Source organism: Canis lupus, chromosome 33 (assembly GCF_048164855.1).
Source record: "Canis lupus baileyi chromosome 33, mCanLup2.hap1, whole genome shotgun sequence".
NCBI classification, from domain to species: Eukaryota; Metazoa; Chordata; class Mammalia; order Carnivora; family Canidae; genus Canis; species Canis lupus.
Window position 1 is genome coordinate 11328312 of NC_132870.1, and position 17902 is coordinate 11346213.

General features: G+C 36.3%; 1 long non-coding RNA gene across 1 annotated transcript in view; it reads right to left on the minus strand.

Moving 5' to 3' along the window:
- Positions 1-9769: 9769 nt before the first annotated feature.
- The window catches only part of LOC140623881 (uncharacterized), a 67928-nt gene continuing 59795 nt past the window's right edge, over positions 9770-17902 (minus strand). Inside the window, exons 4-5 of the long non-coding RNA XR_012023410.1 lie at positions 10514-10610; positions 9770-10212 (exon numbers count right to left, since the gene is read on the minus strand). This is a non-coding gene — a long non-coding RNA (uncharacterized lncRNA). The remainder of the gene's footprint in view (positions 10213-10513; positions 10611-17902) is intronic.

Sequence of the window (17902 nt, forward strand, 5' to 3'; positions counted from 1 at the left end):
CCCTTTCATCTTTTAATAGGATGCTCTTTAACCTCCACGTGTTTGAGTTTCTTCCAAATTTCTTTTTGTGATTGATTTCTTCTGTGATTTCTAGTTTCAAAGCATTGTGGTCTGAAAATATGCAGAGGACAATCCCAATCTTTTGGTACCGGGTGAGACCTGATCTGTGACCCAGTACGTGTTCTATTCTGGAGAAAGTTTCATGTGCACTTGAGAAGAATGTGTATTCTGTTGCATTCAGATGGAATGTTCTGTATATTTCTGTCACATATATTTGGTCCAGTGTATCTTTTAAGGCCCTAGTTTCTTTGGTAATGTTCTGCTTAGAACATCTGTCATTTGCAGAAAGTGCCGTGGTGAAGTCTCCAACTATTAGTGTATTATTATCTAAGTATCTCTTTACTTTGGTCACTAATTGATTGATATACTTGGCAGCTCCCACATTAGGGGCATAAATATTCATGATTGTTAGGTCTTCTTGTTGGATAGACCCTTTAAGTATGATATAGTGTCCCTCTTCATCTCTTACTACAGTCTTTGGGATAAACTTTAATTTATCTGATATGAGGATTGCTATCCCAGCTTTTTTTTGAGGGTCATTTGAATGGAAAATGTAGGTGTCCTTAGGTCTCAAATGAGTCTCTTGTAGACAGCAAATAGATGGGTCTTGCATTTTTATCCAGTCCAATACGCTGTGTCTCTTGATGGGATCATTTAACCCATTCACGTTTGAGTAACTATTGAAAGATCTTAATGTACTGTCATCATATTACCTACTTAGTCCTTGTTTTGTGGATTGTGTCTTTGGGATCCCTCTTTTTTTTACAGGGTCCTCCTTAATATTTCTTACAGAGTTGGTTTGGTGGTCACATATTCTTTCAGTTTCTGCCTATCCTGGAAGCTCTTTATCTCTCCTTCTATTCCAAATGAGAGCCTTGCTGGATAAAGTATTCTTGGCTACACTTCTCATTTAGTACCCTGAATATATCCTGCCAGCCCTTTCTGGCCTGCCAGACCTCTGTGGAGAGAGGTTTGCTGTTAATCTGATAGTTCTCCTCATATAAATTAAGAATCTCTTGTCTCTTGCTGCTTTAAAAAATTTCTCTTTATCTTTGAAATTTGCAAGCTTCACTATTAAATGTTGAAGTGTTGATGGTTTTCAATGATGGGGGGCGGGGGTCCTCTCTATCTCCTGGATCTGAATGCCTGTTTCCTTCCCCAGATTTCGGAAGTTCTCAGCTATAATTTGTTCAAAATACATTGTAGTCCTCTCTTTCTCTCTCTCTCTCTCTCAGCCTCTTCTGTAATACCAATTAGACATATATTCTTCCTTCTCAAGCTATCATTTATTTCTCTAAGCCTTTCCTCGTGGAATCTTAATTGTTTTTCTCTTTTTCCTCAGCTTCCTTCCTTACCATCAACTTGAATTCTATGTCACTCACTCTCTCTCCCACCTCAGTAACCCTAGCCATTAGAACATCCAGTTTGGATTGCATCTCATTTAATCTGTTTTTAATTTTGACCTGATTAGATCTCAATTCTGCAGTAACGAAGTCTCAAGAGTCCTTTATGCTTTTTTCCAGAGCCACAAGTAACTTTATAATTGTACTTCTGAATTGAATTACTGACATTGTATTCAAATCCAAATTCTGTAACTCTGTTGCAGAGAGTACTGTTTCCGGTTCTTTCTTTTGTGGTGAATTCTTCCTTCTAGTCATTTTGTCCAGTGCAGAGTGGCTGTATGAGCTAACTGGGTCAAAAATATCAACCACAACCTAAGTAAAATACACCCTAGATGTTTCTGAAGAGGTCAAAGATCAGAAACTAAAACAAAAAGAACAGAACAAAACAAAACAAAAGGACCACTAAAGTGAAAAACAAATTTTAAAACAAAGTAGTAAAAATAAAAAGCCAAAAACCAAAAACAAAGAAGAAGAAAAAAGGAAAAGAAAAAAAAAGTAAAGAAAAGAGGAAAAAGAGAAAAAAAATGGGAGGGTGATGATAGTGATGAGGAAGTGGTAGTGGAGAGAGAATGTAGTCTACCTAAGGGGTCCTGGAGAGTGATCCTATTGGTTCTGAGTGTATTAAGTTCTGTACATAAGAAGATGCTCAGTCCCAAATTTATATAAACCAGCAATACTTGTAGAAACCCAACATTGACCACCAAAACACAAACAAGATAAAAGAGGGGGGCAGAATGGGAATGAAGAGAGAATATAATCTCTCGGAATGAACCAACAGGGTATTCCCCTTGGTTCTGGGATGTATGTTGGTCATGTGTTAGAAGGTACTAACTTCCACCATTGTAAAACAAAATGAGGCAGAAAAAAAACAAAAAAACAAAAACCCATGTCTCATATATCTACCAAAATTAAATTGAATACATCGAAGGAAATTTAGAAGTGAAAAAAAAATCTAAGACGTGTAATTGAAGAAATATGAAAGTCATTAAGGAAAAAACTTAAAAATGATGAGCTGGTAAAATATTATAGTTTAGGTTGAAAAGAGAAAAATATTAGAAATTTTTAGTCTGATATAAAAATGTATCATAATGGAAAAAGAAAAAGAAAAAAGGACCCTATAGTTCAATGTACTATTTTCCCTCAGTCCAGGAGCTTTCCAGTGCTGCTTGTTCAGTAAACTTGCTTTTCCCTTTTATTTCCAGCTGGTCTTCTGGAAGAGGGGTCTGCTGTGCTGATTCTCAGGTGTCTGTGCCTGGGTGGAGATACCCCACTCCTGCCAGGTGCTGGGCTCAGTGTTTATCCTGTGAAGCCTCTGTTCCCTAGAAGTCCCACCTCTCGCAGGTACAAGGTGAAAGGAAGAGAAAAAATAAAAATGGCAGTGGCCAGATTTCCAGCCCTGGAGTCGAGCTCCCCACAAGTAACTAACCGCAGTCTCCTAGTCCGCACTGGCCTAGATGCCCCTGGGGGCCAGCATGGATTCACTGATCTACACAATTTGGGGGTGCCCAGCAGCAGGAGAGTTCTCACTGTTCTGTGCCCTCCCTGCTTCTGCCTGTCCTAGGGGGAAAACAGGATCGCCAGCTTTGTCCACCTGGGTGCCCTGGAATCCAGGGCCCTGTGCCACTGGACCTACACTCCCAGGGACCTTCCTGAAGGGAAATGGGCAGAGTCACCTCCATCCGTTGCCAGACTCTAGTGTAAAGGCCACTCTGGAGTCGGTCCACCTAACTGACCGGCTTCTCCCAAATGTCCTGAGGGCTATGGCACTCCAGCCCTTCACCGAGATAGGCCTGTAGTTTGTGGTGTGCTTTCCCCTGGTCACCTCTCCTCCTATAGTGACTCTGGAGAATCCTGCGATTCTGCCCAATTTCCCTAAGTGCTTTTCTGTCTGGGAAAACTCCAGCGCAGATTTTTAAAGTTCCCATTCCTCTGGGGCTGGGCTTTCCTGTCCCGGAGGGTCTTGCCACCCGGCTTTAGCCCGGCTCCTCATGGAGCCCCTTCCCCACTTTATTTGTTTTCATTTATTTTTTGCCTTCCTACCTTGTTAGAAGCGAAACCCCTTCTCTCTGTAGCGTTCCGGCTGTTCTCTAAATCTCAGGTCATATTTGTAGGTGTTCAGGATGTTTTGAAAGTCATCTAGGTAAGTTTGTGGGGCCAGGTAAGTTGAGGACCCTACTCCTCCGCCACCTTGCCCCTCCCACTAACTTTTTGGGTTTTTATTCATTGACTATACTTAGTAATACCTACCAAAGATTCATTAAACGCACTGCATACGTTTAGATGGGTAGAATTTAAAAATGATGCATAACGATTCTAGTCTTCAGAAAGCCTTGTACGGTACAGAGACAAAACTAACATCTATGGAAACATTACAGGACTAGTGATTTCTAAACGATGCAAAAACAAAAATTTTTCAATAGGAAACTGGAAAACAAAAATATTCATGTGATCTGGGGACAAAAAGAGTCTTGGGAGAGTTTGGACTTGATCTGGTCTTTAAACAATGAAGGAGTAGGGTGGCTAAAGGGAAGCTGAAAGATATTTGCTCCAGATGTGAAAGCAGAGAGCAAGAAATAGATTTACTGTATCAGAAACACAGTGAAAGGCAGAGTTGAAGAGATGAGGGCTTGTTCAGGTTCCTGAGAAACTTCTCTGAAAGCTCTTTTATTGCCTGTTTTAACCTCTTTACTCTTGCTGGAGGATCTCCATATTTTTTTCATTAGGGCAACAAATAGCTCTCAATGCCTACATGAGAAAGCAAAATGACAGAGCATTTGGGCTTCCCAGATAGTTACTAAACAATGTACATTTTGGAAGTATATTAGTGCCTTCCTCCCCTGTCTAGTCTTTCAGGTGCACTCTGTTTAAGAAAGAAAAAAAGAAAGAAAAGAAAGGTGGCTGCATTTGCATGATTAATGATGATGGCCAACCTTTATTTCAGAGGTATTTCAGAGATGCTAAGGATAATACCACAGGATGTAGGAGGCATGGCTATGAAGTCGTGGGAGTGATTCCTTCCTAAGCACAGCATAATGTAAAACTTTAGTTGGCTTTGTCACCTTCAAAGTTATCCCCTTGAAAGGCTGTGTGAGTATCCCAATGATGCTTCCATTCTTCAAGTCATTTTTAGAGCCCTTCTCTTTGAACTATTCCAGGAGCCTGTAATGAAATTTTTAAAGGATCTTCTTTCCCAGAGGCAAACCCTCTACCCTTACCTCCTGCTCTCTGCATCTACATCTGGCTCGCCTTGCACCCAAACTAATACATCTTCCCTTATTTTGTCTCTAGTCTCTGCTCTGTTCCTTCTTATCTATTAGTTCCTTTCCTGGGTCAAGAAATGCAGGATAGGGGCAGAGGATACATGGCCTGACTCTGAGGTGGTATTCTAAATTAGCAAGAAGAGAATGAAGTGAAATAGAGAGAACTCAGAGACATGAGAAAACTAAGAAAAGGCATAATCTTTACAACCACCACAACCCAAAAATACTTTAGCAATGGATGGGCAGCTAGGGTAGTGTGGGAACTGGATAGAACATATCTATATCAAACAACACAGGGAAAGCAGCACAAGCACTAGAACTTATAGTGGAAAGTAATTAGCATTATAAACCAAATGTGATAACAAATATTCATAAGGGAATATTCAGATTCTCGACTGATTCCTAATTTATCAGGCCAATTTCTATCCACTTCCTCTGAAGTCAGTCTATCTCCACCAAACTCTTTTCTAGTTTTGGGGAATGCAGAATTGGAAAATGGAAACTACTGCGGAACCTGAGAGGCAAGAGGAAGGGAAAGACCTAGCAAGAGAGAAAACTGAAGTGGGTAAGTGAAAATCTGGAGTGTCAAAGAGTATGAGATGTGAAAGAATGAGGATCCAAAAAATATACCAAACAGTCCATATGTTGTGTGCACTTTAATGCTTTTCAAGATATGCAATTAAAATCAGATACCTTTTAAACGTGTTTGGGTGAGAACTCTGCTTCTTGAACAGAATACCACCCTAAGACTGGACCACATGAGAGGGCTTCAATAAGGTTACAGAAGCAGACACAAGTACTGCATCACACTAGGCCTGTGGGCTCGGAGGTATTCACCTGTGCTCTTCCACAGGGCAGGGATGCATGGGCTGTGGCTGCTGATCTGGTATGGAAATGGACACAATGTCCTGTCTATGAAAGCTGACCGCTGATCAGAATGCTGAGTAGGCAGATGTCTCAGATGCTGTGACATCTATGGAAGTCCCAGGGCAGGACCTAGGACTAGAGATTACAACATCAATGGTACTCAGTCACCTCCTTCTCTTCTTTAGTGAGCTCACTCAACCTTGAGGGGGGAAAAATGCATGTGCACCTATGCCTGCTTTCTACTCCTTTCATCATGCTTAACCCAAACCACCTTTTCCGCTCATAGGAGAAATAAATGGAATTTGTTATACTCAATAAGCTTGGAGGTAGAGGGCTTCTTTACACTTTCCACTGCTCCACAAATGAATGGATATTAATGGAGTTTGAGAAGCTGTCCTGTAAAAGCAGACAATTGAGGCAAAACACAAATTTTCTGTTTGTGACTAGAACAAAAACAAAACAGTATGATGTGCTATGTTCTCTTGGGTTTTCTTTTCTTTTCTTTTTTTTCTCATCTGCACTTGCAAATTTTATGTTAACCCTGCAAGAATCCAAATATCCACAGTTCTTTACAGAACGTACTGTCTTCAAACAAACATAGGCTCTACTATTTATAGCTGATTGCTTCAGCACTTGCTTGTCTTGTCTGTTTCCCAAAAGCCTCTTGCCATAAACAAACCAGATTGAAGATAGATTTTCTGTGCATCTTAAAACATCCCTTTATTTTTTCTAATGCTGATAAAATTGAGCCATTCTGGGAATTTACATCATGAATGTCACAGCAGTTGAAGCACTAAACATGTGACTCACTGTGATATAATTTCTCTAATTTTTTTTTTATCATTTCTCTTAGTTACTCCCCGCTAACTTTGTTAACTTCTACTAAAGTGTTCTTGGTCAAAGATGCCCTGCAACTTAGCCAGAGCTAATGAATATGCAACTAACCTAAACATTAAAAAGGAAGATTCAGACAAAGACATCATTTAGCCAAAGCCACAGATTCTACAGTCCCAGTTGAAAGAAAAGCCATTTCTGTTGCTCAGTAGTGAATACCTGACATACCTAAATATGTCTAAATGCTTGTGAACAGCAATATAAGTGCAAACCCTGGACAGAGTAAAGAATTGGGGACAAGAAAGAATTAAAAACCCATCTTCAATTGTCCATATTTTTTAAAAAAAGAAAGAAAGGAAGTAGAAAATCAAAACCTATTTATGTTGCACATGCAAAAACAGAAGCTGTGCAGGAAGATGGGGTTTTCCTGATGGATGAGAAAATGAAACTTGGCACTTTTAAATGAAAATCACTATATTTTTTCAATACATATCTAGATTTATATTGATAATCAGTGCCTTTTATATAGAATTGAATCAAATCAGCAAAACCGAAGAATTCAGCACAAATGCAATTAGAGGGAAATATTTGGAAGATCCTCAAAATATAACACTGTAGTTAAAATCAGATATATTTAAGTTTGGAAAAATATCTTAAACTCTAAAGTTTATAAATCTTTTCCTTAATGTATTATGAGGGGAGGAGCTTTTAATGATTTACTTAAAGAATATTATATCTAAATGAGTTAATTTGAATTCTTCCTGAACAGGGATAATCCGTAAGAGTTATGGTGGACAAGTAAGTGATCTACCCAAATGCAGCTACAATAGCCCCAATTTGAATACAGGTTGCACAATTCTTTAAGCACACCTATTATCTGCTTCCAAGTAAGTCACTATAGTTACAATTTGACCTTAATACCCACTGAGGAGTCATCTGTCAAAAGACTACTGATTGGTTTTTACTACTTAGTGAGCTTCAAAGGCTGATTTTTAAGATTAGTTATTTAGGGAAAAACCAGCTTTTCTTAGCTTTTTGTGCTGTCCATATATGAGGACATCAAGCTTACTCAAAAGGAAAAGGACATGTCTCCTCTTTCCTTTTTATAGGGCTTGGCTTTCTGGTGACCCTGCTCCATTGGATTAAAGTAAAACATTGATATTAGTGAAGCTAATTCAGATAATCTCTTCTTTTATCCTATGATGAAAGAAATTGGAAAGTTCAACTAAGGTTACATTAAATGTTAACTTCTACCAGAATTGAGGCTGCAATGTTCACCAGCAGAACAGGTAAGCTGCATTTTATGAGTTCACATTTATTGGCCTCTACCATGTACAGACATTAGAATCTGAAATGGTTAAAAATCAACAAATAATTTCTTTTCTTGTCTTTATAATGTTTTTGTTCTTTTTATTGTTTTGATTTCTGACTCTCTAACTTAGTGAATCTCTAATATCTTAAAGCTTTAGAATTTTAGACTTGGAAGGCATTATCTAAGGTGGTGGCCCCCTGATTTTTAAATTATGTTAACTAGTAAAAATTTCCCAAGTTGAGTAGCTGGTTTAAAGTTGCCAACTTTATATTTTGTCTGATATACTAAAAAACAAGACAGAACAAGCAACGTGTGTGTGTATGTGTGTGTGTGTGTGTGTGTGTGTGTAGAGAGAGAGAGATTTCAGAAACTGGCTCATATGATTGTAGGGAATGGTGAATCCAAAATCTATAGGATAGGCCAGTAGGTTTGAGTCAAAATGTTTAAAACTCAGACAAAATTTCCACATTGCAGTCTTGAGGCAGAATTTCTCCTGCAGGAAGCCTCAGCCTTTGCTCCAAAGGTCTTCAACAAGAATATTCAACAATATTCAACAAGAATATTCAACAAGATTCAACAAGAATCCAAAGGACCTTTGGATAAGGTCCGCTCATATATAAGCAGAGGATAATTTGATTTATTTACAGTCAACTGATGTTGACTTCAACATTTACTGATGATAAATGTTATCACATGTAAAAAAAAAAAACTTTACAGCTATATCTAGACTGGCATTTAAATAACTAGGCATCAGTCTAGCAAAATTGGCACAACAAATAATTATCAGTCACAGAATGGATTCATTTGGTTGGTCAGGTCTTCTGATCCTATAGTACACATTCAATCCTATTCCCTTGGTCCCAGCTCCACCTCAATTAAGTTAATAATACTCCTTTTTTATGCCATTCAAGGTAATTACAGGATTAAATTTAGAGGATTAAATAAGATTATTTCTATATTTTAAACTCAACAATACCAAATACATAATAAGACTATAAAAACTAAGGCTTATTTTATGTCTGTAATGATTATAAATTAGGATTATAACTCCATAATTTTGTACATTCTTATATTGGAAAGCAAAGTAACAGTGTCAGGCAATGCAGTAATTGTATCAAAATCATCAATGATGCAAAATCAGTGTTTTAAAATTATTTTGTAATCAAGTTAATAAAAAAGCATTATACCAAATTTTGTGGAGGTAATTATCTGAAAAAATAAAAAAATATTAAAAATAATCTATGCCCAGTTAAAAGATTTAAAGGCACTATTCCAAAATATTAGTTATAACTGATGGTGACATTATGAATAATTTTTTCCTTTTGAATTTTCCTGAAGTTGTTAGCCTGAAGTTTAACAATGTTCATATATTTTACTTATTGTCATCATAAGAATCAACTATATTTTTAAACCTAAAGAATAAAAAGAAATCTAATATTATGTTTGTGTCAGTATGTTATGTCCACATGCTCTTAAGTTTTTCTAAATAACACAGTTGTATCCACTCAAATAAGTTGACATTTTCATTTTGGTTTCATCTTGATTGACTGGTTTGATGAAAATCCAAATCTCATGCCAGGGAATAAACTCATCGACCCACATAAGCCTGTTCCCTAAAAGCTTTTTAAAAGTGTATATTTGTGTTTTACAAACATTTGAGAAGTAATAACTTTGGGAAGAGGGGAGCAGCATCCCTTGACCAACATTTGTGTAAAATGCATGTGCCAGAAATTATAACGACAAAAAAAGAACTTTGATGTCAAACATTTCAACAAATTATACTCTGTACTCTAGAAACACTTTCACTGGGAGGAGACCATCAATTTGAGTGGATGTGTACTTTTTGATTTTACAATGCAATGTCGGCAGATTATTTTGAAAGTGTGTGCAGCTGTGTGAGTTTTTAATGTTTAAACATGAATAATAAGTGTCAAGTTTGTTTTTAAGCTAATAGAACTTAGATATCAGATAGAAAAATCATGTATTTTATTTCACTTCCCATAAGTTAATTTTACAAAGAAAATTAAAAGCTAAAACAACTGAAGAATTAATAGGTAAAGAAAAATGGAAGTTAACAGTGTCAAATTCTGATCTGACTTCAACTGATATTAAAGAGCAAACAGATGGTTGGCCCTGTAAATAGAATTTTAGATCACAGTAATGAGCAGCCTCTATGAGAATTATATGGGTCTGGTTTTTAAGAAGTATTATTTATTTTAAATTTTATGACAATTGCATACAAAGATAAAGGACATAAAAACAAAAGTACAATATTGTAACAGCTGGGATTTCAAAACCATCCCAAATTGGCTTAAGGTAAAGAAGAATTCATTGGTTCATACAACTGAAAAATCAAGGAGAGTTTTGGCTTCCAATTGTAGCTTGATCCAAGAATCCATATGATGTCATAAAGACTTGGTCTCTCTCCATCTCCTAAATTTGCTCTTCTTCATTTTTAATTCTGTCACTGAAAATCCTCAATTGCAAACAAAAAAACAACTGTGGTTAGTTTAAGCAGAAAAATTAATTTAATTAAGGGATTTTAGCTAGCTCATAGCATTATCAGAAAGACTTGAGAACCAGATATGGCGACTTGTAGTCGGAAACACAACACCAAATCCAGATTTGAATCCAGACAGTCTGACTCCAGAATCCATTCTCTTAACCACATACTAAAGATTCCATAGAATCTGTCATTGGTGATATTTAAGAAGAATCTAGATGACTCCTAGTTAGGAAGATATGAAAGGTATTTTGCTATTTGAAAGATAATTTACCATCTTTCTCTCCTCCTCCCAGTAGGCAGGTCAAATGGAGGGAATTGTGTAATTCATGTTTCCCAGGCTGGCCAGTTCATCAATATGTTGTAGATTCCTGCAAGGAAAACTACTTCTGTAAGTTTGTAGCCTGTCTGGGTATTAGCAGTCCCAACTAAAAATTGCCTTAGAATGCATTACCATTGGCCAATGTTTACCCATGTCCACATTTCCAAGCAGCTTCTGTAGTCTGGGGCTGCTCAAAGATCTGCACCTACAGGCAAAAATGCTTTGCTAACCTGGTTGACCAACCACTCATTCCTCTCTCACACACCCACCTGATGTCAAGGAGGAAATACAAAGCCTCCACAAGCCTCTTACACAAAACTATTAGTCATAATACAAATTGCACTTGAAAGACAATCTAGTACCAATTAATTTTTATTGTCTCTGCATTTCAGTGTAGTAATTTATACTTTTTTCTAAATTGTTCTCATCATGTTAAACATTAAACCTGAAGCAGCAAAGTTAATTATGTTCATATGTGCTATGGGACAGATATTGCTGTCTCCTACCCAAAAATCATTGCCTTCCATTTCTTCCAGCTAGAAGAGACCTTTTCTGTGACAGAAGCTAAAAATATCAGATTCAGTTATTTCTGCTATAACATAATTATTGGAAATCCTAGGTTTTTGTAAGATTAGACCCTAGAAGTAACAGGGTGTTCAGCATTAGCCAGAGCTACTCAAGATACAATAAAAATGCATTAAAACAGCATGGACTGTTCACTTACGGTTCATGCATTTTTCTCTATATTATACTTCAATAAAAAGTTACTTTAAAAAAGAAAAAAACAATATGGAAAAGCACTGTGGAGTTCTGAGCCAGCGAGACTGCTGATAACATGGGGGTAGAAGTGGAAGCTGCCACAGGCTTAGAACTGTATTAAGCTGGAGGATAGGGGATGCCTCTCTAGGGAAAGATCTCTCAGTGCAGGTGCTTATTTTCAATTTTATTTTTAAAAAAGTTAAAAGAGCTCCTGTCTATACAACTAAAGACTTTTACCTTTCTTGCTGAAGGTTATTAATACTACTCCTTTGTTATACCATCACAACTTCCCCATTGTATTGACATTATTCTCCTACTTACCAATGTGTGTGCGCTATTTCATTTCCTAGAAATGTGTGTTGTCAAAAACAAACTGTACTCACTCTCTCAGCCTTCCTTGCAGCTGAGAATGGCCAGGTAACCTGGTTCTGACCAATGAAACCCCAAGGGAGACTTTGCTTAGATACCCCTAGGTAGAAAGCCACTCCATCCTTTCCTACTTTCACACTTTGTCACATAAAGATAGAACACTTGGAGTAACTGCTGCCATTTTATAACCATGAAGAGAATCATTGCTATCACACTGCAGACAGTTAAAAAAAAAAGCAGGAAAAGAGGCTGGGTCCTTGATGACATCATCAAGACACTGAAACAACCCTGGAACTATTTATATCCAGTCCTAATTTTTAAGTCACTTTTGGTCTTACACACTTAACTTGAGGCTAAAAGCACTAATCCCCTAGCACATCTTAAATAGCACTCATATACCCACTGTATTCATTTCCTAGGGTTGCTGTAACAAAATACCACACACTGGATGCCTTAAACAACAGAAACTGATCAATGCTTTAACTCTCAATTTACAGGAAATATAGATGTGGAGGACTGATAAAAGACACCATAAGGATTCAATTAGCAAAATCCAGATTGTTAACAGCATACCAGACCAGTACTTATTTTCAACAAATAAGTTGCAGGGCTGAGAGTGCAGGGGGTACATGGGGAGGGACAGAAGAGCTAGCTTAAAATAAATGAAATGGAGACCAAAAAACTTAGAAAAGATCAATGAAAGTGAGTGCTGTTTCTTTCAGAAGATAAACAAAATTGATAAAACAAACAAACAAACAAGCAAAAAAAAACCTTTAGGCAGACTCATCAAAGCAAAGAGAGAAGACCTAAATAAATAAAATCAAAAATGAAAGAAGTACAATCAATAGCACAGAAATACAAAGGATTATAAGAAAATATGAAGAAAAATTATATGGTAATAAATTGGGGGGGAAAGGATAAATTTCTAGAAACTACAATCTCCTAAAACTGATTCAGGAAGAAATAGAAAATTTGAACAGACCAATTACTAGTTACAAAATTAAATCAGTAATCTAAAAACTCCCAACAAACAGAAGTCTAGGACCAGATGGCTTCACAGGTGAATTCTACAAAACATATAAGGAAGAGTTAACACCTATTCTTCTCAAATTATTCCATAAAATAGAAGGAAAATGTCTAAATTCATTCTATGAGGCCAGCATTAGCCTAATACCAAAACCAGGTAAAGACACCACTAAAAAAGAAAACTACAAGCCAATATCCTTGATTAACAGAGATGCAAAAATCCAACAAAATACTAGCAAACTGCATTCAACAATACATTAAAAAAAAAATCATTCACCATGATCAAGTGGTGAATGAGCTGCAAGGACAATTCAATATTCACAAATTGATCAAGTAACAAAATGAAAGATAAAAATCATATGATCATTCCAATCAACACAGAAAAAGCATTTAATAAATTTTGACATCTGTTCACTGCAAAAACCTTCACAAAGGAGGGTTAGAGGGAACATACCTCAATATAATAAAGGCCATATATGAATAACCCTCAGCAAACATCACCCTTAATCAGGAAAAACTGAGATCTTTCCCCCTAACATCAGGAACAAGACAAGATGCTCATTCTCACCACTTTTATTCAATATAGTACTGGAAGTCCTAGCCACAGCAATCACACAAAAGGCATCCAAATTAGTAAGGAAAAAAGTGAAACTTTCACTATTTGCAGATGACATGATACTATATATAGAAAATCCAAAAGACTCCACCAAAAAAACTATTAGAACTGATACCTGAATTCAGTAAACTCACATGATATACAAAATCAATGTATAGAAATCTATTGCATTTCTATACACCAATAATGAAACAGCAGAAAGAGAAATCAAGGAATCAATCCCATTTACAATTGCACCAAGAACCATAAGATACCTAGGAATAAACCTAACCAAAGAGGTGAAAGACCTGAACTCAAAACCATAAAACACTGATGAAAGAATTAAAGAAATGGAAAGACATTTCATGTTCATGGACTGGAAAAACAAATATTGTTAAAATGTGCATACTACCCAAAGCAAGCCACACATTTAATGCAGTCCATATCAAAATATCAAAATACCAGTAGCGTTTTTCACAGAACTAGACCAAACAATCCTAAAATTTGTATGGGACCACAAAATATCCCGAATAGCCCAAACAATCTTAAGAAAGAAAAGCAAAGCTGGAGGCATCACAATTCTGGACTTCAAATTATATTACAAAGCTGTAGTAATCAAAACAGTATACTACTGGCACAAAAATAGTGCAATGGCACAATAGAGAACCCAAAAATAAACCCATAATTCTATGGTCAACTAATCTTTGACAAAACAGGAAACTTTTCCAATGGGAAAAAGTCTCTTCAACAAATAGTGCTAGGAAAACTGGACAACAACATGGAAAAGAATGAAACTGGACTACTTTCTTACACCAAACAGAAAAATAAATTCAAAATGGATGAAAGACCTAAATGTGAAAAAAAAAAAAGACCTAAATGTGAGACTTGAAACTATGAAAATCTTAGAAGAGGACACAAACAGTATTTTTTTTATATCAGCCAAAGCAGATTTTTTCCAGATATGTTTCCTGAGACAAGGAAAACAAAAGTAAAAATAAACTATTGGACTACATTAAAATAAAAAGCTGCACTGTGAAGGAAATAATCAACAAAATAAAAACCAACCTTAAGGATGGGAGAAGATATTTGAAATGACATATCTGATAAAGGGTTAGTATCCAAAATATATAATAAAGGTATACAAATCAATATCCAAAAAATAAATAATCCAACTTAAAAATGGGCCAAAGACATGAACAGACATTTTTACAAAGAAGACATACAGATGGCAAACAGACACATAAGGTGATGTTCACCATCACTTACCATCAGGGAAATGCAAATCAAAATTTCAGTGAGATATCACCTCATACCTGTCAGAATGGCTAATATCAACAACACAAGAAACAACAGGTATTGGCGAGGATGTGGAGAAAAAGGAACTCTCTTGCACTGTTGGTGGAAATGCAAACTAGTGTAGCCAGTCTGAAAAATGATATAGAGGTCCCTCAGAAAGTTAAAAATAGAACTAACCTATGATCCAGCAATTGCACTACTGGGTATTTACCCAAAGAATACAGAAACAGTAATTCAAAGGGATACACGTACCAAAGGCTCAACGACTGAGCCACCCAGGGGTCCCTTTATGTTATCTTTTTTTTAAAGGTTTTATTCATTTATTTGAGAGAGAGAGAGAGAAAGAGATTGAGAGAGAGCACCAGCTGGGGGGAATGGCAAAGGGAGAGGGAGAAGCAGACTTCTGCAGATCAGGAAGCCTGATGTGGGGCTTAATCCAGGAACCCTGTGATCATGACCCAAACCGAAAGCAGTCGCCTAACTGACTGAGCCACCCAGGCGCCCCATACTATCTTTTTAACCAGTCTGTCTAGGGGGTTATCAAGTTTATTAGTTTTTCCAAAATGTTGGCCTTTGTGACACTTCTTAATGGTTTTCTAAATAATTTCATTAATTCATGCTCTTACCACTATTTTCTTTTACTTGGGGTTTTATGTTTGTTATTGTTTTTGTTTTGTTTTTACTGTCCTTTTTCTAATTTCTTGAGATGGATGCCTAGGTTTTTACAGCCTTTATTCTTTTTTAATGTATGCATTTTATGCTGTACATTTCTATTTATTTATTTTTTTATGTACATTTCTATTTAAACCAAAGCTTTAGCTGCATCCCACAGGATTTTTTTCAGTTATGGTAAAAAAGTACACAACATTGAATTTATCATGCTAACCATGTTTAAGTGTACAGCAGAGTAGCATTAGTTATATGCATATTTTTGTGCAACAGATTTCTAGAACTTTTTCATCCTGCAAAAGTAAAAATCTATACCTATTGAACAACAACTCAGCTTTTTCTCCTCTTGCCTCTGGCAACCATATTCTTTTTTTTAAGAGTAAATTTTCTTTTCTCCCCAGTTCTATTGATATATAATCGACATATAACACTGTATAAATTAAAGGCATACAATATAATGATTTGATATATGTATATATTGCAAAATGATAACCACTTTCTTTCTGTTTTTATGAATTTGACTACTTTAGATACTATAAAGTAGGATCATACAACATTTGACTTTTTGTGACTGGTGTATTTTACTTAGCAAAATGTCCTCAAGGTCCATGCATATTGCAATGTGTGACAGGATTTCCTTCTTTTTTAAGGCTGCATAATATTTCAGCATATGGATGTACCACATTTTCTTTATCCATTCATCTATTGATAGCCATTTAAGTTGCTTTTACCTCTTGGCTATTGTAAACAATGCTGCAATGAACTTGGGCATGAAATTATCTCAAGATCTTGTTTTTTAATTCTTTTATATATACATCTAGAAGTAAGAGTGCTGGATCATGTGATAATTCTATTTTTTCCGGAACCTCCATACTATACCATATTTCAATTCCATCATCACTGCACTTGGCTCCCTTTTTTTAAAATGATTTTATTTATTTATTCATGAGAGACACACAGAGAGAGGCAGAGACACAGGCAGAGGGAGAAGCAGGTTCCCTGTGGGAGCCCAATGTGGGACCCGATCTTGGAACTCCAGGATCATGCCCTGAGCCAAAGGCAGACATTCAACTGCTGAGCCACCCAGGCATCCCATGAACAGGGCTTCCAATCTTTCTTCATCCTCAGCAGCACTTACTACTTTGGGGGTTGTTAGTTTGTTTGTTTTTTTAATTTGTGTATCTTCTTTGGGGAAATGTCCATTCAAGTCTTATATTCATTTTTAAATCAGGTTATCTGTTTTTTTGTTGTAGACTTTAGGAGTTCTTTACATATTCTCAGTATTAACTCTTCATCAGATATATGATTTGCAAATACTTTCTCCCATTCCACAGGCTGCCTTTCAATCTGCTGATTGCTTCTTTTGCTGTGCAGTAGCTTTTCAATTTGATGTAGTCTGCTTTTGCTTTTGTCACCTGTGCTTTTAGTGTTGCAGCTAAGAAATCATTGCCAAAACCCATGTTATAAAGCTTTTCTGCTATGATTGCTTCTAGGAGTTTTATAGTTTTAGGTCTTAGGTTTAGGTATCTCACAAGTTTTCATACATAGTTTTTTCATTGCCATTCAGTCAAATTACTTTCTAGTTTCAATTGTGATTCCTTCTCTGCACCATAAGTAATTTCAAAGTTAATTTCTTAATTGCAAAACAATTGAGTATATTCTAACTGAATCTCATCAAAAAAGTATGAGTTTCAGTAATGTCCCCTTCTATCGTTTAGCATGAGCTAGATTTAATTTTGAACTCCTTAGCTTTGTAATGGTGCCAAAACTGCTGTTCAGAATCTTTGCTTTTCAGTTGCCTTTTAAGGAATCAGTAGAATCTGATCAGTAGTAGAATCTCTACATAGTATTTTACTTCTTCACTGCTATTTTAGTTCTCTGATGCCTGTAAGCTGCTATTTTTTTTTAAGATTTTGTTCAGATAACCTAGTTTTTTTTTCAGTAGGTAGGCTGATCCAAATGAATTGTCCTGCCATTTCCAGACGTAGAAGGTTTTTAGATGAAATAGATAGATGATAGGTAGATAGATGAGAGAGAGAGAGAGAGAGAGAGGAGAGAGAGAGAGAGAGAAGAAAGAAAGAAAGAAAGAAAGAAAGAAAGAAAGAAAGAAAGAAAGAAAGAAAGAAAGAAAGAAAGAAAGAAAGGAGGCCTAATACATAGTTTACATTGCATGGTTCTTCAAAGATTATGTGATTCTTCTCTCCTGCATTTTGGCAGTAAAATCTGCTATCCTCATGAATGATGTGAGTATACATGGAGGAAGGTAGTATAGATTGACAAAAGGATGAAATTTTACATTTGGGTTGTTGTGGTGCAGAGCATACAGAAACAGCAGAGGCCCTGAGAACTCACAGAAATCTTGGGGAGTTCTTTGGACATTCTCAAGGCAGGCGTTTTAAAAATGTTTCTTTAATTGAAGTATAATTAAATAGAGTTTTTATGTTAGTTTCAGGTGTACAATATAATGATCCAGTTCTATACATTACTCAGAGCTTATCACAGTAAGTGTTCTCAAGGCAGTCTTTCTTAAGTACTGAAGGCAACAGGGACCTCTGGATGGCAATGGGGTTCAAATACAAAGAATTATGCAAATATCACACTACTTTACTTCCTCACCTGTTCTTTAT